Source organism: Phocoena sinus, chromosome 6 (assembly GCF_008692025.1).
Source record: "Phocoena sinus isolate mPhoSin1 chromosome 6, mPhoSin1.pri, whole genome shotgun sequence".
Taxonomy (NCBI): Eukaryota; Metazoa; Chordata; class Mammalia; order Artiodactyla; family Phocoenidae; genus Phocoena; species Phocoena sinus.
Window position 1 is genome coordinate 54,914,373 of NC_045768.1, and position 25,765 is coordinate 54,940,137.

Sequence of the window (25,765 nt, forward strand, 5' to 3'; positions counted from 1 at the left end):
TCTCCTGGCTTTGTGTGCCCATCCCCCAGCTTCTGCGTACATTACAGCCAGCAGTTCGCAGACACCCCCCACCAACAGACATATGCATGGCTAACCAGTTCTGCTTAGCGCCAAAGTGGGACAAACTCTGAAGTGTAAATTATGCTCCAGAGCTCCCTGTAGGATCACCCCCCGGCACACACCCCGTTTAGCTTTAGCCCCTTCCCTCATTCCTCTCCTGTATTCTCCTGGGAGCAGTTCTTTAACAACTCACAGGCACCTGAATCCTTGGCTCACAGCCTGCTTCTGGGAGCACCCAATTTAGCAAACGCCCCCAAATTCTTTTTATTTGCCTCAGGAATGCAGAGAGCCAATCAGCAGTACTCATAAGATGCTCAGACATACATTGTTCCCTTTTCTTCAGTTCCTGCTCTGCCCACACACCAGCAGTATAGTAACTAGATGTTTAATGAAAGTGGGGTATTCTGGGCCATTATGGATAATACTAAAACCATAATTGTGGAGTCTAAATTAAAAACAAAACCCTAATTTACAAGAATAATTAGCATTCAAAACAGCCTCAGATATCACTGGGGCCAAACCTCTGTCTTATGCACTGTTGCCCTACAGCAACCCCAGTAGGTGGCTCTCAGACTCTGCTTGTTTCCCTATCATAACAGGCAACTTACTTCCCTATCTTGGCAGTTAGCTTTAATTTTAGACAGTCCCAATTGTCAGGAATTTTATTGCATATTGAGTCCTGATCTAGCTCTCAGCAATTATCAGGATTGCATGTGTCCTTCTATTCATAAACCTGCAGTAAGGCTCATAAACATACTAGAAAGAAATGAGACATCTCTGAGTCTCAGAAACCAACCTGCGAATCTTTGAGTGTTAATGATCCTGATCATTAAGGATCCATTTTAGGGCTTAATTTCTTGGCCTATCCAGGTGCAAGTAAATCAATTGGCTCCTTAGCTTCTCTACAATCTGCCATTATGAAATATTTGCTCTAAATGATAGTTTTTCAACGTTAATAGTGAAATCACGCATCAAGTCTTGACAAGGTTCCCGCATTTGGAAACTTGAGCTGCTTCCCTAACAATGCAGGGATTTTTTTCTAATATCTAAAAACGAGGCACCGTCAATTGTGATTTGTATTTGTTTTTTGTTCAAGACTATTCTGTTAATGTTTATAAGCTCTTGAAACAAGAGACGGAAATTCTACTCCCATCATTTTCCCATTTCAGATATGATTGAATAATCGTCCAAGATTAAGTGAGTCAAGTGGAAATAATTAGGAAAGGGAAAAAGGCCCAGATTCTTCAATTTTCAGTTCCATTACATTTTATTCCAAGAGCAAAGGCATTCTGTTAGTCTGAAGCAAGACATACTTCCAAAGAAAACGAGGCACAATCAAAGGCCTTTGTTTTCCCTTTCTCCAATGAGCATCCTCTATCTGGGCTGTGATGTTTATACAGCACCTTGCAGGGATTCCTTTGTTCTCCAGAAATCAAATGCCACCAAAATATGTTTCTGAAGAAACTCAGCCAGAAGGAAAGACAAATAGCATTTTTTTCGAGAGGGTTAAGGTTTAGTACCAGAACATTCTCATCAAGCATTCTCTATGACACTTTGAGCAATGTGGATCTTGGGGAATTAACTCACTGCCAAAAGGCTTAAAAATAATTACAATGAATTAACCTATTATATTAATTACAATTAATTTCCAGTTGAATCTAAAAATTCTCTCTCTAGGGATTCCTCAGCACTGACATTTATGAAGTGGCTTTGGCATATCATAGATAATTAATCTCCAACAATCTGCTGTCAAATTCATTTCCTTTGGGAATGACCAATTTGCAAAGAAGGAAAGAAATGAGAGTGAAGACTTAGAAAAATGGTATTGGAAGAAAACTCTTCAGGAACAAGAGGTACTGTCCAATTGGACACCCTGAATTTCTATAATAGGAAGTACTTATTTGGTTAGCACTGACTCCAAAGGCCACACATTTTTTCTATAGCTACTTAATGAACATGCCAAAATATTTGAATAAATACACATACCAGGGTATATCTCAATAAGAGACATGAAAAATCAACTCCTATATAGATACAACAAAACTACTGGTTATTTAGTAAAAAATAGTGATTGATGGGAAACGGTTCACAGAAAGAGAATTTCAGAGTAAAAAGGAACCAGAGTCCAGTAATGCTATGCACCAGTGCGATAGCAGTGCTGTCCAACAGAACTCTCTCAGATGATAGAAAAGTTCTGTACTGTACTAATTGGTAGACACTAGTCACATGTGATTAATAAACACTTGAAATGTAGCTAGTGCAACTGAGGAACCAAACTTTATTTTATTTTAATCTAATTTTAATTAATTTAAATTTAAATGTAGGGTACTGAACTGCCCAACATTACCGCATATCATGGTGGCAGCTCAGCCTTTGTTTAAATCCCTTCGATGACAGGGAACTCACTTCCTCACGACTCATTGCACTCCACTGTTAAATAGGTCTAATCATTAGAAAGGTTTGCCTCAAGTTGATCTGTAATCTGCCTCCCATAATTTCTACTCACTGGAGTTTATTTCTCCCCTCTTCCCCCAGACCACACAGAATAACTTTGCTTGTGGTCTACTTTATATTTCTTTTAATATTTGAGAAGCCTCAAAATGCGACAGTATCACAGAATTTCAGCCCTAAAAGGGGCAGTAGTTTACTTTCTTTGTCAGCCCTCCCTTAGCAGTTTTTTCTCCAGGCTGAATATCTTTAGTTTTTAATATAGACAAGAGTAATCTCAGGTAGAAGGAGATTGGGCCTCTTAGTTTGACAAACTGGTTCAACTACTGGGTGATCCAGAGCAGATATATTGACTTGCCTGAGTTTAGTCCCCCTTTTGTAAAATAAAGATGATACCACTGAGCTATCTTGGTTGCTTTAATAAATAAATTAGATAAGGTTGAGAAAGTGCTTGAAACCATGTTTGCTACACAGAAGTCACTTACCTAAAATGTCAGTCCCTGCTTTCTCATGTAGCATATTATTCCATTCACCACACCAATTACTCTCAACACTGGACCTCACTGGATGTGTAAATGTGCAAATGCTATACCAATACTAATACAGTGAACTAGCTGTGTGACCAAGAGAGAGTGTAACAGAACAAACACATCCCTTGTTCTAGATGTTCTACCTCTATCAATTTAACCTAAAAGAATCAATAGCTTTTTAAAGTCCATGTTACATTATTCATTCATTCATTCATTCCATTTATTGAATCCCTTATTGTGTTCCCCAAACTATGCTAGGCCTAGAAGATAAAGTTATGCCCAAGATAACCTGGTTCCCTGCCCTCATGGAGTTTATAGTGTGGCTAAAATAAAACGTGCCATTAAGTAAAATTTCTAGATCTCTTTTCAAATGTGATGCTCTTTATTTCTGATGGCTCTTTATATTCAGAAGCTAACTTTTTACATCTCCATTGTCGTTTGGTGGTACAGAAGCTCTTGGCTGCCTTTCATTTGACTCTGTCACTCAGCTGGCTACCACATTCCCCACTTTGGGGCCATTTATAAACTTGATGAAAATATCCTCTGGCATCAAAGATGGTATTAAATGATGATGTTAAATCTCTAAACAAGAGTGAGTTATCTCTGAAAAACAGCCCGTGCTCTATTGATATTAACAGCCACTCAAATAATAGTTTAGCATATGGGTCATGAAAAATAAGAGTGTGGGCTCTGGACCCAAAATACCTGGATTTGAGCTTTTGTACCCTTACTTATGAAATGTTAGACAACTGTTAACAAGTAGTTTAACATCTCTTTAGCTCAGCTTCCTCTGTACAATGTGGGTAGTTTATAAGGTGGTTGTTGGGGATAACAGATAACATGAGATAATAAATTATTTCACCAATAATGGTATATAGTCAACGTTCAACACATGTAACTACCATTTCTATTCTTACATTTTTCCCATTAATATCCAGTGTGGAAACATTACAACACTGTATAACATGCACCTTTATTTTCTTTTTTTCTCCCATCCATCTTTAGTTATTTTTCTCTTTCTTTTTATCATACCATAATATGGCAATAAGACAAAGGAAAAAGAACGGAGACTTTGGGGTCTAGTAGATGCAAGTTCAAATTTCAGCTCTGCTACCTACTAACACGTGGCCTTTGGCAAGATATTTAACCTTGAAAGGCTTCAGTACCATCCTCTGTAGAATGGTGGTGATAACACCAACACTGTGGGGTTATTACAGGATTACATGAGATGACCTACAGAAAGTGGCTAGTGTAGTACATAGTTAATTTTTTTTTTTTTTTTTTTTGCTCAAGAAGAGAAGCTATTATAATTGTTAAGAGTGAAACTTGTTAGAACCCCCTGTGGTCTTGCTTAGCCTCATAAATAGAGTCTGGGGCCAAACAGTGCCTTATTCAAGACATTAGCACAGTTTTCACAGATGAATATCACTCTGAAATTATTCTATCTCAGAAGAATGTAGCTAGCTTTTACTCAATTTTTTAATTGGACTTTTCCCAAAATATATTAGAAATCAAAACCAACAACAAAACATTTTCAGAACATTTTGGGGGATGTTAATACTTACCTAGATGCCCTATTTACCAAAGTTTGTACCACTATCTAGCTCTCCTGGACAGAGTTGGAGAATTGAGGTTCAAAAGTATGTTGAAATCATAAAGGCATGCAGGTTGGATTTTCTGCATTGTTTACATTTGTAAAAACACCATATTCCTCCTAAGTCAATATTACTCTAAAATTGACACCAAGAATCCTACATTTTGTTCTCTGACTGGAAAATGATATATAAATGAACATAGTTAAAGGTAGATTCAAACTTCATTTGGAGGAACACCTAAAAGGCAGAACATTAAACTGAAGGATGGATTCTTTTTTTAGCCAAATACAGAAATATTAACATGGAATTTCACATGGCATGGAAAACATCCTCCTTCACCCTTTGAGGCCTGGTTATGAGGTTGTAAAGACTCAAGAAGAAGGGTTTCTTCTATCATAGCTTCATAAATTCCTCCTGACACCAGCTCATTGCCCTAATGTGACGACACACATTCCATCCCATCCAGTCAAGTGTAGCATTTTTCTTTCTATTCAAGTATTCTCAAGGTTTAATTAAAGCAGCCAGCTATCTAGTAATTACTTCCCCCAGCTCCTTATTGTGTCCCTTTGAATTGATTTCTGACTACAACCCCTGCCGATGCTATAGTTTAGGAGGAGTGGGGAGAGACTAACTGCAGAAGTTATTTTTTCCTTCCTTTCATTTAATTAAAACAGATTGTCTGAAAAAGATTTAAGGCTGATTTTCACGAAAAGATTTAAGGCTGATTTTCACGTATATCGGTGTTTGGACAATTTTCAAATGCCTACTTCTAAAAGTTGAAGGCTGTAACTTCAAAGGAGAGCACTTGCTTTCTGTTTAATTTTCCCCAAGTACACTGCTGACAGCATTACCCCCACCCCCGCTCCAAAGCCCTTTGGTGACTCTCTACCAAGCACTACCTACCCCCAAACTCACCAGCTTTAACAGGTGGGCTCTCCCCTAGCTGTGTGCTTTCATGTCCCACGCCTCATGTCACACAGAGCCAACATGCTCTCCTCTGTAACCTTTGTTCATTCTCATTCATGTCTTAAGCTGTACTTCTGGCCACAAGCTTCCCTCATCTGGAGTCCCCCTTATTCCAGACTCTGCATATCTATAACACATTCTACATATTCTTCAAGATCCAATTCAATGTCACCTCTTCCTCAAAGTTGTCCCACATCTTTCCATTCCAAAATAATTTCTTCCTTTTTAGACATTCCAATAGCAATTTCTCTGTATCACTTTGATAGTACTGTGGTTTTCTACATTCTATAATACTTACTTATACATTATATGTGTGTGTGTGTGTGTGTGTGTGTGTGTCACAAAAGATTAAAAAGTGTCCTTGTAAACAGAAACTATGTCTGTTTAATCATACAAGCTAAAACAGTGCTTCTTTTCACATGAAAGGTACTCTATATAAGTATTTGGGGAAATGTGTGAACAAATAAAGGAATGAATAACAAATGAATCAATAGCTGCTAAGGATTCATTAATCCATGCTTATCCTTTAGGGCAGCTCCTAAAGGCAGATAAAATCATGTCTTCATTGCAATACAAAAGGAAAAAAAAGAGTGAGGCAGTTTAAGCATGCTGAAATTATCAACTGAGAATAAAACAGGAACTAGACAAGTGAAATCTTTTTTTTTTTAAACATCTTTATTGGAGTATAATTGCTTTACAATGGTGTGTTAGTCTCTGCTTTATAACAAAGTGAATCAGTTATACATATACATATGTCCCCACATCTCTTCCCTCTTGCGTCTCCCTCCCTCCCACCCTCCCTATCCCACCCTTCTAGGTGGTCACAGAGCACCGAGCTGATCTCCCTGTGCTATGCAGCTGCTTCCCACTAGCTATCTATTTTACATTTGGTACTGGATATATGTCCATGCCACTCTCTCCCTTTGTCCCAGTTTACCCTTCCCCCTCCCCGTATCCTCAAGTTCACTCTCTAGTAGGTCTGTGTCTTTATTCCCGTCTTGCCTCTAGACAAGTGAAATCTTAACAGAAGTTTTTTTGTTTTTTAAAGATACTTAGGAAGTTAATTTCCTTATAATGCTCAGTCCCCGTTCATGCCAAATTTCACTAGATAAAAGTATTCACATTTATATGTTGTCTATTGGAATGTGCAAATGAGCAATTTTTCCAGAAATGCTCATTCATTACATTTGTACTTCCTATCTCTTATCCACCTGGAAGGGCTGGGAACAAATCCAACTTTCTACCTTGCTTTTAAAGATTCACTGTCTAGCATATATTTGACAAGCAGAACAGAAATTTCGAGCCAAGTGGACATGAAATGACACACTCTAGCACCCTTTTTGACAATGTACATCGCCAAAACAAGACCCTCCATCTTTTGGACCCTGGTTGATTAAGTGGCCAGCCATGTCCCTGGTCTCCCTGGTCACTGCTCCATGTTCAGGCTTTAATGCTGTTCCAGGGTCTTTTTCCCCCTGAGGTAATGCCAACCAACATAAGAGCTTGCCCCTGGTGTTATTTTCATCAAGGCACAGAAGCATTTTACTGTAGGTAACTTCCCCTCTCTCGACTGAGGACTGTATATCTAAGAGTGATGCATGAATCACATAAACTTTTAATGCTTTGGTGAAATGAAGCTCTTCTCTTTGGTCATGGGAAAGGAGGCCTGGTTCAGAGAAGTTCTTTACAGTAAAGCCTGAGACAGGAACTGGACTCTTCCTGAGACTTCCTGTAGTCTCTGCAGCTTCTGCCAAAGTCTTTTTCATGTTTAGAACCTACTATTCCTCCTTTGGACACTGACATTACTTTGTCTTTCTTCTTGTCATCCACCCACTGCAATGAACTCCAATCCCCTCTCTGAAAACTTAACTGCACCCCAGAACTGCAGACTAGAAAGCCAAAAAATCCAAGGAAAGTATGGAAGGATAATGATGGCTGCCAGTAGCCACTCACAGTGCATGCATTACATTTCAGAAGCTCTGTCCTAGACTATGCAAGCCTTGCTGGTTCTGACAGTATGGGGAGAAATGACAGTAGGTCATGATGACGAAGCAGAAACAGCAGTTGTCAATGTTCCACGTTGTCCTCTAAGCTGGAGAACATGATGCTATTTTTCTTCCCCAGATGTCCTGCCACCTGCAGGACTTAGCATGTATGCTTTTGTTTTCAAGGTCTATAAGGAACTCCAAACTCAGTGTTCTGCTGTGTCTAACTCCACTCTCAAATGCTCTAGGTCTCATGTTGCTTATCTGTCATCATTATTAGCACCCCCTTGGGAAGATGTTATTATTGGAAGTGATTTCACATTCTGACAATGCATGGAGCTAGTAGAAGTTGTGGCTACTTCAGACCTCTGCCAAGAGTCCTGTGTACTGGTAACTCTTAGTCCAGTAGAAATAAAAAATACTCATATATATATATATATATATATATATATATATATGTAAGAAAGGGAAAGTGCCATCAAAAGACATGTCCCCTTTCATCCCAAATAATCCTCCAAAGTAGAACAAGGGAAAAGAGATGTGCTGTAGAGTCAAACAACCAACGTTTTAAGCCAGTGTAGGGGGCATATTTTAGGTCTGACTTTAAAGGAAAAAATAACAGATATTTTATTTTTAAACAGAAATTAACAAGTCAGCAGTGCTCTATGTAAAAGAAAATCTTAGAAACAAAAAATAGAGACACTAAGAAGTAATAATTTATCCTTCTGAGGATTCTGTTTTATTGTCCACAGAAGGTAAAGCCTGTGGTTTTTAGCAGAAATCCAGAGTCTGTTGACAATGGAAAGCACACATCTTTGTAAAACTCCCATAGTAATCAAACATCAAGGAAAGGTAGTATGTGAAATACAGGAGACTTAATTTTTCCCTGGTATTTTGAAGATCAAAAGAATATCTCTATTCTAACAACAAGACACCCCCCCCCACCCCCAGTCTTCTACCACCCCACTAGGGGAACCAAGCAAATTCCTTGGTTTCTCATGTCATTACCACAGGCTGAAATGATGTAACAATAACAGCAAGCAGAGGTGTCCCCCTGCGCCAACTCTCTAATCAGTTTCAAAGTATGTTTTGTTGGTTCTCATTGACGGCCCTCAAAAGAACTGGTCACTCATGGTCTCAAAAGTTTTACAACAAATTGTGTGATTAAATTCTTTAAATACGTCTGTCCATTACTAATCCTCTTTTGCCAACATCCTTTTCAGAGAAAAATTGCAGCGCTCCATGGTGCCTGATTTATATTTCATTTTGAGAACAGGAAGTAAAGGGATTAAAGTTAAGGATTAAAACACTTACTCTTTACTGCATTTTTTTCACCTCCTGAATGGCTTCCTGGTTGCCATGGCTACTGTTCACTTGTCCTTAGTCCTGAATACACGTCTGTGCATTAATAAAATATTTAAATGCAACTTCACGGAAAACAATAGGGAAAGTAGCTTTAAGTTCAATTGCTCTTGAAAGAAGAAACTAGAATTTTTAAAAAAAATCTTTTTTCCTTCATTCTTTTATTGGTACCCTCAAGGGTGAAACAAACTAAAAGACAGCACAGGGACAGTCTAAAGATACACAAATGATAATCAGAATTATGTAGCAGGGGCACAAGGAGTTTACTTTGAGATAGTGAGTTGGCTCTTAGCTTACAAACCAGTGTTTGTAGGAAGATTAAGGGTCCCTGGGAATTTCTCAAATGTTGCAACACCACAGAACATTTTAAAGGCAAAAACACACGTAAATGCAGTGTTGCAATTACACATTGCAAATACCAGCCAGGAAATGAAAAACTGAGGCTTTTACCACCACAAAGTTAACTTAAGCATATCAATGTAAATATCACTGCTTGGTATCCAAGTCATTGAGGGCAGCATCTGCATAGGGGTATGGCCAAAGAGGTGATAGCCACGAACAGCAGGTGCTGTCAGGGCTGAGGATGTCTGCACGTACAGTGCACACAGCTGATGCTGAGCTGGGCGTCAAAACGGAAGGGTGACATTGATAGACAAGTAAGCAAACACAACTGCATTTGAGTTATTCCTTTAAAAACACTCCCCTGACATTCATTTTAGAATGTACTGCCTACATTCTTTTTAAAAGCCAAGGAAAACTAAGGAGATGGAATAGCAAAAAACCCATTTTCAGATCTATTCTGAAAGTCCAATAGGAGGATAGGCTCTAGGGTAAATTGTGGAGTGACTTCTAAAACATCACCCCAGCCAGTTTTTTCCAATGCTCCCCAATGCTTGGTTTTCCTCTGCCTTACCCTCCAGTGGGTGCAAACTATTCCTTTATCCCCTGGAGACCCTACTGAAAACACCTCCCCCAGATCCAAGTATACCCATCATTTCTCACTTCTTCTGATCTCATACTCCCATTAAAACCATCTTCCTCTCACAATATCCATGGAAGACAGACCTGCTACTTGAAAATTTGTAATTGAAGCCATATTGATACATTCTGGGAGTGAAGGGACTGTTGCATTGCCTGTCCCATATAACAGAACAAAATTATACAAGATCTTCTGGAGACAATCTGTAGACAGTAACTGGAAAGAATGACTGTAATGGTGGCAATTCTATGCACTGTAACAAGCTAGTGGTATAGATAATTCTAGGTACAGGTGAACAAATCAAACCATGAGATAATTGGAGCTACCCATGGGCAGGGCTGTAGTATCTGAAACAAACGTGTATGGAAATGGCAAGTTATATACAGACCCACAAGGCATACAATTATTCCTTTCAAACATCCATGTTCCTTCTTTCCTGGCTTCAGCCTTTTCTTTTGGGAATCATTTATTTTGGGACAATCCTAAAGATTTAGGGCCATCCCAGGGCAGGCTGGGGTTACTGTTTGGCTGTTCCTGCACATTTGCAATCAAGAGGGAGCAATAAGAACCTACTGTTGAGAGGCAATTCTCCATGGGTCTCTCAAGTTTCTCTACGTCTTGGGAACAGAGGCACTGACTCCCTTATTAGACTATCTTTTTAAAGCATGTTTCTATACCAAAGGGCTTTGGAAAACTGACTAGGTTAGTATCTTCCTCCTTAGCAAAGGGCAGGCATACTTTCACCCATTACAAGTATCCCTCGCTTTTCTAAAGTTTGCTTTATGCCACTTCGCTTTTACAAAAGACCTACATAGTACCTGTTTTCTCTAACCAAAAGAATTTAAGGATTTTTGCTTTTATGAAAAAAGGCGAAAAGAGAAAATAGGGTTCAGCATTTGTTTTGTAGTCAGGTGTTACGGAGGCAGTGCACACCCAGAGCAGTGAGAGTGGCACCACCAACCTCCTTCCCCAGGAACTACACTACGCTCGGCATCTCAGCATCAAGGCTCCACAGCATTGAACTGCGTCTGTGAGCATCTGTGCTTTATCTCCATTCATTTTGTGCATCTGTTAGCAAGATGTGTCCTAAGGTAATTGCTTCTTTGCTTTATGCCATTTCTGCTTAAGAAAGGTTTCACAGGAATGCTCTACTTTTGGGTAGCAGGGTAAATCTATATAAAAGATTTGGGTTCCCTAAGCTCAGAACTTTCCTCTTGTAACACAATCCACTGAGTGTGCAAGTGTCACCTGGCCCTCTTTGTGTCACCTTGTGGGAACTAAGACTTAAGAAACTTGCACAAGAAAACGATGAGGGACTTCCCTGGTGGCACAGTGGTTGGGAATCCGCCTGCCAATGCAGGGGACACGAGTTTGATCCCTGGTCCGGGAAGACCCCATATGACGCAGAGCAACTAAGCCTGTGAGCCACAACTACTGAGCCTGCACTCTAGAGCCCGCGCTCCACAACAAAAGAAGCTACTGCAGTGAGAAGGCCGCGTACCGCAATGAAGAGTAGCCCCTGCTCACCACAACTAGAGAAAGCCTGCACGTGAAGCAACGAAGACCCAACGCAGCCAAAAATAAATAATAAATAAATTTATTATAAAAAAAGAAAAAGAAAAAGATGATACTCTGGCTACCGCCACTGCTGTGAGTAATAACCTCACCTTTGTCTCTGACCCAGGAGGCTCATGTCTTCTGCCAGCATCCATGAAACTGTGGCAGGCTAATTTACTAGCTTGTACCTAGGGTAAAATCTCAGATGCTTTATAGTTCCTGCCATTTACAAGACTATCCACAGGATGTACAGAGCCCTAGGCAAAAGATTTTGTAGGGCTTCTGTCAAAATAATCAATTTGAGTCACCCCAAATCAGTATGTCAGCATCACACCAGAGGGCCAATCTCAAGTGATTCAGCAAAAGAAATACCACATTGGCCAGCACAAGTGATCTGCTCCCGAGGCTGCCCTCTTGGAATTAGGTCTGGCCTACAGGTCCTCAGGATGATCTCACAGGCATGTTGAAAAGCTCATCAGGGCACCTAGTTGACCCCACATATGGGGTAGAGAATGCCCTGAAGGAGAGAAATTAGGGCTGGCACCTCTGTGGGTGCTAGTCTGGGCTCAGGGTTCCCCACCTGGATGGTACTGCTGGCCCAGTCACCAAAAAAGGGTTTAGAAAAATTTGAGGAAGGTACTCCAAAGCATGGGGGGCCTCTAGGGGCAGAGCCTCAGTCAGGGGCCCTGCTACCATCTTCTAACAGAAGGCTACTACAGAGCTTCTGGGAATGATCATCATGCCAAGAGCTTGCAAACAAATTACACCATTTCCCGTGTTGGAAAATCAGACAGCCCGTAGTAAGAATAGTAGAGTCAAAGGAGCACTGGATGTGGAGTCAGAAAAACACAGCTGGAGTACGGTTCTCCTACTTACTGAGTGTGCTTTGTAAAGACAGCTAGCTTCTCAGAAGCTTAGGCCTTTCATCTCTAAAATGGGATTACAATAATTGCAACACTGACCTTGTATAACTGTTGTGAAGATTAAAGAGCTAAACAGGCATGAAAATGCCCAGTAAACTGTGCTACACAGGTATTTAATGGCTCTTATTGTTCTTCTTCCCGTTTCCTTTAAATACTTATTTCATAAGGGAAGAGAATAAAAATGGGTAATTGCACCCATTGTGTTATTACTGGATATTTTAAATGCCAATTCACCCCTTCTTGCCATCACCAATGGTTGAAGAGATTTAGTGGTACTGAGTTTGTGAGTGTTTTGTTGTGTTGAAGGCTTTAATCAACTTCAAGCTAAATATTCTGGGGTGGGAGGGGGCTCATAATTGGGGTAGAGATGGGAGGTGGGGAAAACATCATGAACATTGGGTTCCTCTGTTCACTTATGCCAAGATTGAGGGCACCCTAACATGTCTGAATCTTTATGACTTGAAAATTGGGGAACTTGTTCTTGACATTTTTCCATATGAAAGAACAAGATTTTTTTAAAGGAGCAGGGGAATGGATCATCCTTGATTGCTAATTTGAGTACAAAGAAATGAAATCTGATTTCTGTGTTTGCTTATGTACATATGAGGAAACATCAAGGATGTCCTTTGTAATACTATCATCTCAAAATACAATTTCTATTCAAAGTCTACAGTGGGTAAATATTATCAAATTCCTATATAGCTGGCGCTTATATGCTAGGCTAGCCCAAAGCATTGTTGTGAAACAGAGCTTCTTGTCTGTTGTGTTCTGTCACCTTTTTAACTGTTTTCCCTTTTGAGTCTCCTTTTTCAGAGATCAGTGATGTTCTTGCCAATATTGAGTGATAAAGGCTCCTCATGGCAGTGATTTTTACTATATGCTACGGAGTAAAAAGAATCAGAACAGAGGGGTCCCATGTTTATATATGATAGAAAAATATATGGAAAGATACGCAGCAGTGTTAAGCCACTTTGATCAACTACATCACAATTCTGCTACTACCTGGCTTCTATATATCCCATAGCTCAGAGTCCCAAATGAGAATCATTAGAAAAACGATTGCTGGAAGTAGTGTGAGAGAGGACAGCAAGGCCTAGCATAGGAGAGAAGACAGCAAGAGAGCCCACTAACTAGTCAGGGGATTCAAGATTCTAATGTTACACTAACTCTGCTACCAAAAACACTTGTAAACATGATTATAAAAATATGTTTTGAGAAAGTACAAAGAGATAAGGCCCAGAAAAATGGAAAACCAGAAATCCATACCTCAAATTTCAACAAGGCAAAAAAAGATAAAGTCTAGAAACGCAACTGATAACCAGAATGCTTAAACTTCATGCTTGGAAAGATTATAGAAATAATATAGGTTGGTGAGCAGTTCAAGAGAAAGTAAGTCAATAGGAGCTAGGATGGGGTTATTGAGAACAACCAGAGAAACCTCATTTCCTTTTTAGATACCATTAGCTGAAAGCCACAGATATAATGAGCCTAGATTACAACAACTTATTTAGTAAAGTCTCTCACGATAGCATTTTGGAGAAGACTGAGAAACCTGGAATTGATGATAGCCCTGCTGGATATAATCATAATTAGATGAGCCACTGTATCTAAACAATATTGATTAACAAAAATATGCCAACCTAATTGTCTTGTCTCCTTTCACCCGAGATCCCTAAATCATGCCCCACATTACCACCATAATTATCTTTCTAAATCAGAAGTCTGACCACGATCTATCTATAAACATCTTAGTATGATATATAAGGCCCTTTGACATCAGTTCCCTGCCTTTTCAGTTCAGTGCTGCCTCAAAAGCCAATAAGGTCATCAGATCACTGATGGTCTCCCGTGACCCTACCTGAAACTGTATTCTATGGCACAAATGAAAGGGAGAGAATAGAAAGGCATGCAATCTGTATGCTAAAAAAAATCTGGAAGCTGGGTAATAAGTAAAAATTGTTGGTAACAGGAATATTAATGCAGGATTTCTGCATACATCAGTAAGGTCATTGATGGAAACAAAGAAGCATACCTGGAAGACAGAACTAGAGCTCCTGTGTGGGTGTTCCAGGAAGGTAGATTTTTGACTTAATAATATAAAGAATGTTTGGACATATTAGACTTGCTAAATTAAAAAAAAATGTCTTAAAAATCTGAAAGCTTAAGATTTCATGAAGAGTCGTCATGAATATCTTTTGGAACTTTCTGAATGTGATTCCCCATATTGGGTTCCAGGGAAGATGAGGGTCCATTTAAGGATGCTTATAATTCTAATGGACTACAGCTGTGCCCACAGCTGGCCCCTATAATGGCAGCACAGCAAGCACCCATCGCCAAAAGAAGAAAAACATCTTTCTATTCCAGTGAAAAGGACAGCCCTATTGAGGCAGCGACTATCTGCAGTCCTTTAACAGTTACTTAAAGAGTTAGTCCGGACTGAACAAACAGTGGAAACAGTGAGCATTTAAGATGTCACATGACACTTTGCTAGAGTTTATAAAGAGGGGTCTGGATTGCTGGGAGGGAGAATAATCTTTTGCCAAAATGTTCTGTGGAATGCCAAGATTGCAAACAGTACATCAAGGCTTAACGGACGGCTTTGCGTTAGGCAGTATTAGCTAATTCTGGAGCACATTCTGTGGGTCTTGTAGGAAAACAGCATAACACCTTTGGCATCATACTTGGTTCCCCTTCCACTTCTAAACTTTCTCATTTCTCAGAAACAAACTAAAGAGAGTAGAAGTAGTAATAACAAATTCATCCTGACTCTAAAGGCCAAAAGAATCAAATAAGATAATGTATACAAAATGGTTCTGAAATGTTAAAGCATTAAACGTGGGCAAAATAAGGTTATCACCATCACTATTAAAACAACTGAGTCACAGAGATTGGATTCCACTTGCTGAACAACTCAAGAGGTGCCTTGCAGAAGGCTCAAAGGTCTATTCGTCAAGTTCCTCTAACTTCTCAAGCAAGAATCCACATAAAACAGCTGAGGCAGGAAAAATCTCTTCTCCCCTCAGAAAATTCTTGCCATTATCTGACTTTTGCTCTGTACACCACTAATAAAAGCCAGTTTCCCCAGCAGAAATAGGGGACGACAAGGCACTTTGCTCTTTATTGTAACACCTTCTAACTCCCACCACCGTGGCCACAGCTATACCTCCTCCAAGGATTGAGCTCCGTCTTGTGCAGGCTTGCAACAAGCACTTCACGTGTGTTTCCTCACTAGTAGCTACCACATACCTATGGCACTGCTGTTACTGTCCAGATTTCACAAATGAGAGCAATTTAGAAGAGGAAAAGTCAGGAAACAATCAAGGTCTAAAACGGGTATAAAAGTAAAGCTCTTCTGCATGAAACCTATATCCATCCATCTGCCATTCACATAACAATACCTACAGGAAAACTGACAACTGGCAGAGATTTTCAACCCAAAGACATGGATTCTATCCAGTAAGTTTGTCTGGTTGAGATTTTAAAACAGGCAAACATGAACACAAATGTGTTTCTAGTATGAAGAAAAAACAAAATGGATATATAAACAATTCACAATTCTGTCATAATCTCAGTTTCCATTAATTGTTTTTAAGCAGCTAAAATCTCCTTGAGGTAAAATAAATTAATGGAGAAGTCTGGAGTGGGGAAAACCAACTCACTAAAATTTCAACAACCCTTGTCTTCTCTCTTAGAAACCCTCAATGGACTACATGATGTAATTCTAGTGGTAACAGCTAACCTTTATTGGCCATGTATAACGTATCAAGCACCATGCTAAGCATTTTACTGTCATTATTTCATTTAATATAATACAAACATACTGTATTAACAAATATTATATGACACAAACTTATGACAAAAATGACTGAATTAAAAGTTAACATATTATGATAAATTTCTATGATTCTGTAAATTCTCTGATACATAACACAAAATACATGTTTAAAAAAGTATCTGCCTATTTGCTTAAAGTATAATCCTCTTGTACTCTCTTAGCATAGTATCTATAAATTAATTGGCATGAACAAATTTGCTTTGAACCATCACTGGTATAAGAAAAGGGAGTAGAACCAGTATATCCAATAATTAATTTCCTTAAGTTTTCCTAGTGAATAATCAATTTGCACTAATATAAACTACATTTTGAAGTTTATCATGCCCCATTTTTGTGTGGCTAGTGTCACCTTCAAATAAAGTAGCCTCAGTTAAATTTTAACATAATGAATTTTAGTTTCTGGGTGTGATGGTCAGTTTTATGTGTCTGCTTGGCTAGCCTCTAGGCCCTAGTTATGCAATGAAACACTAATCTAGGTATTGTTATGAAGGTATTTTTTTTAGATGTGATTAACATTTACAGTCAATTTTTTTAAACATCTTTATTGGAGTATAATTGCTTTACAATGGTGTGTTAGTTTCTGCTTTATAACAAAGTGAATCAGCTATACATATACATATATCCCCATATCTCCTCCCTCTTACATCTCCCTCCCACCCTCCCTATCCCACCCTTCTAGGTGGTCACAAAGCACCGAGCTGATTGATCTCCCTGTGCTATGTGGCTGCTTCTCACAAGCTATCTATTTTACATTTGGTAGCATATATATGTCCACGCCACTCTCTCACTTCATACCAGCTTACCCTTTCCTCTCCCCGTGTCCTCAAGTCCATTCTCTACATCTGCGTCTTTATTCCCGTCCTGCCCCTAGGCCCTTCATAACCTTTTTTTTTTTTTTTTTAAGATTCCATATATGTGTGCTAGCATACGGTATTTGTTTTTCTCTTTCTGACTTATCTCACTCCGTATGACAGACTCTAGGTCCATCCACCTCACTACAAATAACTCAATTTCGTTTCTTTTTATGGCTGAGTAATACTCCACTGTATATATGTGCCACATCTTCTTTATCCATTCATCTGTTGATGGACACTTAGGTTGCTTCCATGTCCGAGCTATTGTAAATAGAGCTGCAATGAACATTGTGGTCCATGACTCTTTTTGAATTATGGTTTTCTCGGGGTATATGCCCAGGAGTGGGATTGCTGGGTCGTATGGTAGTTCTATTTTTAGTTTTTTAAGGAACCTCCATACTGTTCTCCATAGTGGCTGTATCAATTTACATTCCCACCAACAGTGCAAGAGGGTTCCCTTTTCTCCACACCCTCTCCAGCATTTATTGTTTGTAGATTTTTTGATGATGACCATTCTGACTGGTGTGAGGTGATACCTCATTGTAGTTTTGATTTGCATTTCTCTAATGATCAGTGATGTTGAACATCCTTTCATGTGTTTGTTGGCAATCTGTATATCTTCTTTGGAGAAATGTCTATCTAGGTCTTCTGCCCAGTTTTGGATTGGGTTGTTTGTTTTTTTGATATTAAGCTGCATGAGCTGGCTTGTAAATTTTGGAGATTAATCCTTTGTCAGCTGCTTCATTTGGAAATATTTTCTCCCATTCTGAATGTTGTCTTTTTGTCTTGTTTATGGTTCCCTTTGCTGTGCAGAAGATTTTAAGTTTCATTAGTTCCCATTTGTTTATTTTTGTTTTTATTTCCATTTCTCTAGGAGGTGGGTCAATACAGTCAATTTTTAATACAATCAGCTGAAAGGTCTTAAGAGCAGAACTGAGATTTCCCTGAGAAAGAAGAAATTTCACCTGTGGACTGCTCATCCAATCCTAGAAGTAAGAACTCTGGAGACATCTTGACTCTACCCTTCATCCCTGGCATCCAATCCATCACCACATGCTGTCCACTCTTTTTTTTTTTTTTTTTTTTTTGTGGTACGTGGGCCTCTCACTGTTGTGGCCTCTCCTGTTGCGAAGCACAAGCTCCGGACGTGCAGGCTCAGCGGCCATGGCTCACGGGCCCAGCTGCTCTGCGGCATGTGTGATCCTCCCGGACCAGGGCACGAACCCATGTCCCCTGCATTGGCAGGCGGACTCTCAACCACTGTGCCACCAGGGAAGCCCCTGTCCACTCATTTTCATCTCAACTGCCACTATCCTTGTCCTGGCCTTCATTAAATCTTGTAAAAGTGCATACCATCCTAAGTGGTGCAATTGCTTCAGACTCCTCCATTAATTTATTGTACCCTCCCCTCCATACTTCAATTCACCATCTATACAATCATCCCACCGCTTGTCGAAGTCCTGCTTTAACATCTCTGGTTGCCTCAAGGGAAAGGAGCCTATCTTACCATTTTTGTATTCACAAGCATTTATCAAAATATCAGACACACAGTAAATGCCGGGTAAGTAGGAGTCGATCCCCCAGAACATAAGAGCATAGATTGTTCTTAGTTGGGCAAAGTTTTGGGGGGCATTATAATTAAAGCCAGGTGAAACAGTCACTAGGCATCCTGCATTTCTTTTGGCTCAGAGGGTCTTTTTTTCAACAGCTTTATTGAGGTATAATTGATATACAAAGAACTGCACATATAATAATATGGACAACTTGATGAGTTTGGACATATGCAAACACTCATGATACCATCACTGCAATCAATGTAGTAGAAATGTAACACACCTCCCAGAGTGTTTCCTTGTGTCCCCTTTGTGGGAATTTTTTCCTTTTTTTCCCTTTGGTCATCAGGAAGTCTTAATTTCAGAGAATCAATGAAACCTATGGAGCTTCTCCCTAGAAAAATACATTTTACATTTTACATTTCTGGGATTTCATTAACTTCCTAAAACCCACTCTTCCATGTATTCCCTTATGGTCCATGGATCCCAGATTAATAACCTATGAATAGAACCAAATATCACAGGTTCAAGTTTGATTTTAATCTCCTCTGGTTTGGGTCTCAGCTTCCTTTCCCTCATTTGGATCTTTTTTGCTCCATCATCCAAACAACCATATGACCTAGAAAGATGATCTATAGTCATCACTAAAAGGGGACTTCACCTACAAGAATATTCAGTTCTCACAAAGAAAAAGTATTTCCAAGGACACTGTTGTTCTGTTGTCATTCACAATAGACCACCCTGGACTGTAGGTATGTATAACAACACTGAAATGATTACCCTTTCACCTTTGAGGCCCCGTGTTTGCCTTTCAAGATAGCTATGAAGATGGGGAAATGGAAAAACTAGGGGACTGTAAATTAAGCTAAGTCACAAAGCAATTCATAGCACTGCATAAAAGGAGCCCATACCTCCTGACGTCCAATCCAAACAGTACTCTGAGACACAGTCACCCATCCAGAAACCACCATGAAAAGTTTTCACATTAGGCTTATCCAAGCCCTTGTGTGAAGTCACCTGAAAATAAATCTTTAGAGCTCAGAGAGCCGACACAAACAAATAGAAACATATTACCCATGGACATCAAAGACAAAACTCAGTTGAATATGAAAAGGAAAGACAAGAGAGAACTAGCAGAGGAAGCAGTAATTCCAAGGGGAACCAGTACTTCAGAAGTGGAGACAGAGCAAAAACCCGAGGAGGGCCACGATGAGCTGTATCATGATATTTTAGGACATTATGTTTAGGCAGCAGAAAGTCTGGGGAAAATGTTTCTATTCCAAAATCATTTTTATCAAGAATCCACAAAATCTAATAAGAGAAAAGGAAGGAGAAGCTTAGGTTTCTGTCAATCAATCAAAAAAACAATTTTCTAGGAACGATTTCTATAAAATAGCTCACTAAAGCACCTGTCATATGGTCCTCATTCCTTACATAGTTGGCCAGAGCAGGGCCAAACACTCCTATTTTTTGTTCCAATTAAGAATTTTCAAGGGGGATAGAACAAAAACTACTTTGCCACATATGACAAAGAACTGTAATATAATCAAGAACAATGTAGAACTCCAAAGATCTCCCCATTTCTTTCAAATAATAGAATCTAAGACTTCACTCCTTAAGAATCTCTGTCAGTCACAAAGGAACTCCCAGATACCATGTTCCACAAGCACGCTCTGTGTGACTTTAATCACAGCATTTCTCCTACCATACAGAAAGCACGTATCTCCATGTGTCTTTCATTGGAATGTAATCTGTAGGAGGGCAAATTCAGATCTCACTTGTTTTTAAATCCTCAGAGCTGATGCAGGGCCTCACTTGCGCTACCTGTGCTGATTGCTCAGCGAACCACAAATGCTGACCATCTGAGTCATTTTCTTAGGTGGGAGATAATAAGCTATGCTTTTCAATGTCTAGCATCCAGTTCCCCTAATGACACTGCAATTGAGGAAAGGCTGCCAAAAAGTTTAATTACAACAAACTAAGAGGATCCTGACATCTACTGCTGTGCTCTTAGTTAGCACCAGAATTATTTAAAAGAAGCTCAAACAGAAAGGTACAGTATTTTAACTTAAGCAGTGCTTTAAAACTTTTTGCAGCTAATACAGTTTTCTAATTTCTAAAGTGGTCACTTGAATGTGTTCCGGACCATCTCACCTCAACAGGTCCCCCTCTTTAATCTCCATATCAACTCTCTCACTGCTTCCTTGCCTACATTTATGTTACTTATTTTCTGTCAATCTTTTTATTGTTGCTGGACTTCATCAAGACAATGTGGCTCTATAAGAACCGAGAATATGTCTGTATTAGGCACACTTGCATCCATGGGTTTTAATAAATGCCTGACACACAGTAGGTGCTTAATAAATATTTGTTGAATGGAATAAATGAAGTTACTTGAGATTGTATTTCTAAAGTAATTTACAGAAGAATGGTTTGATGAGATGCTCTAGAGGAAAAAGAAGATTGTTTTGTTGGCCAAGTAATTTTGAACAATGCTTAATGTTATTTTCTCTCTGGAATATTGGTACATCCAAGGCTCTGAGAACTCTTGCAAGAAGAAAACCATTGAATATTTTTCAACTCAGCATTTCCCAAATTTATATAACAAAAAACTTTCTAAAAGAATTATCTGAGGGACTTCCCTGGTGGTCCAGTGGCTAAGACTCTGCGTTCCCAATGCAGGGGGCTTGGGTTCGATCCCTGGCCAGGGAACTAGATTCCACATGCCTCGACTAAAAGATCCCGCGCACAGCAATGAAGATCCCGAGTGCCGCAACTAAGACCCAGTGCAGCCAAATAAAAAAAAAGAAAAAAAGAATTATCTGATAAGATCCTAAAGATAAGGATCTGATAAGGTTCTAAAGAACATGCTTTGAGAAACACTGCTTTACGGGCTAAAAAAGACACTGGGCTAGGCTCAGAGATGCGAATATTTATTTTTCTGTATTCACAAGGCTGAAAACAGTTTTTCCATTACCTCCAGAAATGAACAGATGTTTTTTCTCACTAACTGTTTACTCTCATGGACAACCACCCCTACCCCTCCACCTTCCCACACCCAAATGTGAATCCTCAATTCCTTTTTAAAAGCTCCAATCACCATGTAGCATCAAAATGTTCTCAAAATCATAGCTGGTTTCATACTGTATCGACTTAAAATAGAAGCCTCCAGGCAATTGGTTTCAACTCCAAATCAGTATAATCAATCTGGGGTTAACTTGACTTTTTTAAATTTAAATTTAATTATTAGTTAGCATCATTATTTTGAACCAAAATTGTTTGTTTTACAAAAGCATACCTAGCACCTTTCTTGAAATCCATTACCCTCAACTGAGACATCAAGACATTCAGGCAGGTAGGTAGTATGTCTCACCACCATTCTGAGGTGTAAAGTACGTAATTTGTCAGCAACAATTGTTAAAGTAGAAAACTTAATGTGACCCACTTAAAAAAAACACACACACTAGTGCCCTTTAAATGTCATCCCTGTAATAGCATCACTATTACTCAAATTCTAATATGATTTCCTAAATGTGAGAGGAAGAAGGGGAGCTACCAGTTCATCTTGAAATAATATATTTGTAATATGTGCCTATGACTGACATTCCATTGAGAGTTGGAATGGTTTTTAATTTATTCCTGAGCAGGAAAAAAAAGGAATGAAGGAAGGAAGGCAGGAAGGAAGGGAGGAAGGGAGGCAGGGAGGATAGAAGGAGGATTGTCAAAATCTGGGAAGGCCTCTGATTGTGTACCCCATTTGTATATGCCGTATGCCACGTAGATGATGACAGAAAACAACTGATAGAAAAGTGAGCCTCACTAGCTCTTTTATACATGCTTTCATTCAGGGGAAAATGTATTTTTTCACATAGCTTTTTTAAGATTCCAACAACTGCACAAAGCAAGGTGAGCCTATGTTGTATTTAATGAAATTGTTTATAGTTTTGAGTACATAGGGGGTGGTGGTGGCTCTGAACAGATTCCAGAGAATCATCAGTTCTACATGAAGAGAGTTGCATTAAATAAGCAGCTCTATTTTAGCCAGAAAGCTATATAAAGCTGTTCCCTAAGTAGGAAAAATACATACGTGTTGCATTCACATTATACTTGCTTGGTTTAAAACAGCCCACATAGAGGTCACAAAAGTGAAAGTTATCAACCATGGTGAGTCAAAGGTGAATGTTTAACAAACATTTAACGAATCACACCCAAAGTCTGGAATCTCTGTGGAAGTGTGAAATGGACGAAAGATTCATGTCATCTCTAACTTCTGGCCCAGCATTCTTTGCATTCACTTTTAAAAAGTCCATGTTGGTAGCAGGCCAGAGTTGAAGGAAACCTCCTTGTTTATGGCACTTCCAAGGTGAAAATGAAAAATTCTGATAAAGCTCACAGGCTTGAGGAAAATTTCAAGTGGCTTATTGCCTTAGTTTTCTCTTATTTCAACACTCATTATCAGACAGAATTGAAGGACGGATTCTGTCTTTTGCTCTGCAAGCTGAATTCTATTCTGAATTCTACTCTGGAGACCATAGCTGGTGACTTGAGTATTTTGCTGCTCACTTATCTGTGTAGCCCACTATTTAATGGACTCAAGATCTGCAAAGCACATTCGATGGAAGAAGTCTGTACGTCACCTGATGGGATGTGTGGGTGTGCACACATTAGACAAAGAGAAAAGTTACTCTCTGCATGCAATGAGCCAAATTATCCCAATTCTTTTGCAGAGAGTTTTTTTTCCCCCCTTCTTCTTTCTTTTCATAGCTTGAATAATATTAAGCTGAGATTTCAGGTTCTTGGTTTTCAGTAGGATCCAACAGGTGTGGGAAAAGGGCCACATGGCCATGACCAGGGCATCACTTATGAGATCTCTACCCATCCTAATAAACACTTGTCTTATGGGTGAGGATGCCTTGTCACTGGCCATGATTTCACTGTAGGACTTCATAAAGCCGGCCATGTTAAGACCAAAATAATGTCATTTAGTGTCTAGGGGGAGGTTAAAAAGAGGATTAGAGGCAGGCAGGCAGGCAGGGTATATTAAACAAGTCCATGACTAACAGGGTGTGACAGAAAAGGGTTTTATTCTTTTCAACAAAACAATTCCCTAGGGCTGGGACCATTACTCCACAGTGCCTTTATCACCTTGGAATTTTTATGGTTATTTTTGATGAATTCACATTTTTGTAAAGGCTTTTTGAAATGATGCCAGTTTTCAATTTTTAATTAAAGTCGTAAATAATCTTAATTCTGCCTTAAAAGGGTTATTGTTTCTTACTTTTTTTTATTATTGCTGCCAGGAAATATTTCAAATACCAAGCCCTGACGTGAATAGCACTTAGAACCTCTCTGAGGTCTAGTAACAACATTGTACCATGTAAATACTACACACCGGAATACCAGCTCAAGGTTTGAAAATGTGGATTGATTGATTTGAGGTTTATTAGCACTGCTTCTCCTGGGAGTGGCATTTCCCCTTTTTATTGGATGGAGCAACTTTCATCATTTTAATTTCCACAAATTAGTCCATTACAGGATTTTTTAAATCTTCAGATTAAAAGGACAGGTTAAAATTTGGAAAGTAAACACAGTGATTTATCACTAAGGACTAAGCAATGAATGTCAGAACGTCAGCCAAATCCAATTCAACCACTCGCAGGAAAAAGAGTGAACATCAAAAGCTAAATCACTGGAGAGATAATACCTCATTTTACATAAGACAAAATTAAGAGAATATTGTAATATCTGACATTAGATTATAATACTGCTCCTTGAAAGCATATCCTTGTTATCTGGATTGCCTGTTGAAGGCTGTCTGCAAATTGTTTATAAATTTGTATTCTGTAGTCTTAAGATCTGATTTTCTTTTTAAATTAGTGCTTCAAGAATCTTTCACATAATCAAAACTACTCTTCCTTTATAAAGAGATTGAAACACACCATGTTTGAACAATAGAAACCATTAGTAATTCCTAAAAATATCCCATTCTGTTTTCATACCTACTGTCAACCTAGGTTACCCTCTTAAGCTGAATATCATATTATTGCTTACTTGTCTACATGTGAGACTTACATTCTGTCATGCCCATGACAGTTGTTATTCTCTGTGAAGGTGCTCTTCAATCTGAATCTGACGATAGATTGGCTATTACAGTAAAACCTCATACATTTGGGACAACTTGGAGGTGGAGAATGGTCAGATTTAGGGGGAAGAAACTCAGCAAGGTTTATTTTTTAACAAGCACAACTTACTACTTCAAGTTTATAAGATATACATGGATAATGACAAAAAACATTAGACAATGGTCCTCCTATACAGTTAACAGTATGCAACAATGGTGTGTTATTTTAAGAATATTAAGCATCCTCCTTACAACTTTATGTATATTATTAATTCACTTAGCAGTTTCTTTGCTGTTTTAAAATACAGGAACATATCCAATCCATGTTGAAGGATCATCTATTATCATCTCTTGATAATGATCATCTGTTATCAGTTTATTGGGATTCCAATTAAAGACACTTAACTATATTTATAGAGAAAAAAATAATTTTAACAATTGACTTACAAGAGTGGGTATGTATGCCGTTAAGAATATCTATTTTTTAAAAAAGAATATCTATCAAATCCTTCTGACTGGCCATTTTTCTAACTCACAGCAAAGGGGTCAAATTGTTTCCATATATGAGCCCTCAACTGGCATTGTGCTAACACCTCTCAAGGAAGAAAAAATCTCAAGTAACAAAAAGATTACAGAGCATTTCCCAACATAAAAGAGTTAAATCCCTATAAATCATAAAAGAATAAACGATTCTAGTTAACTAGAAGCCATGGTGATCTGAAAACCACAGCCATAGGGTTTAATCACACCATGGGGTTCAATCACTTGAAATAAGCAGAGTCTTAAACTTCCCTTAAATTTGTTATGAAGGGCCCTTAGATGAACCAGGTACCCATCTGAACACAAATGAAACACTCAAAAAGCCAAGGTCAGGTCAACTTATTTTCTGCCATGATCAGAAGATACTTTTTGGTCCAAAAATTTACAAACTCAGTTATTAGAAAATCCTAGAAAGGCAGTAAGCTCCTCATTTCTCGAGGTGTTAAAGCACAGCATG

General features: G+C 38.9%; 1 protein-coding gene across 7 annotated transcripts in view; it reads right to left on the reverse strand.

Moving 5' to 3' along the window:
- GLIS3 (GLIS family zinc finger 3) overlaps positions 1-25,765 on the reverse strand; it is a 702,615-nt gene that overhangs the window by 83,331 nt on the left and 593,519 nt on the right. The gene's annotated exons all lie outside the window — the stretch shown is intronic.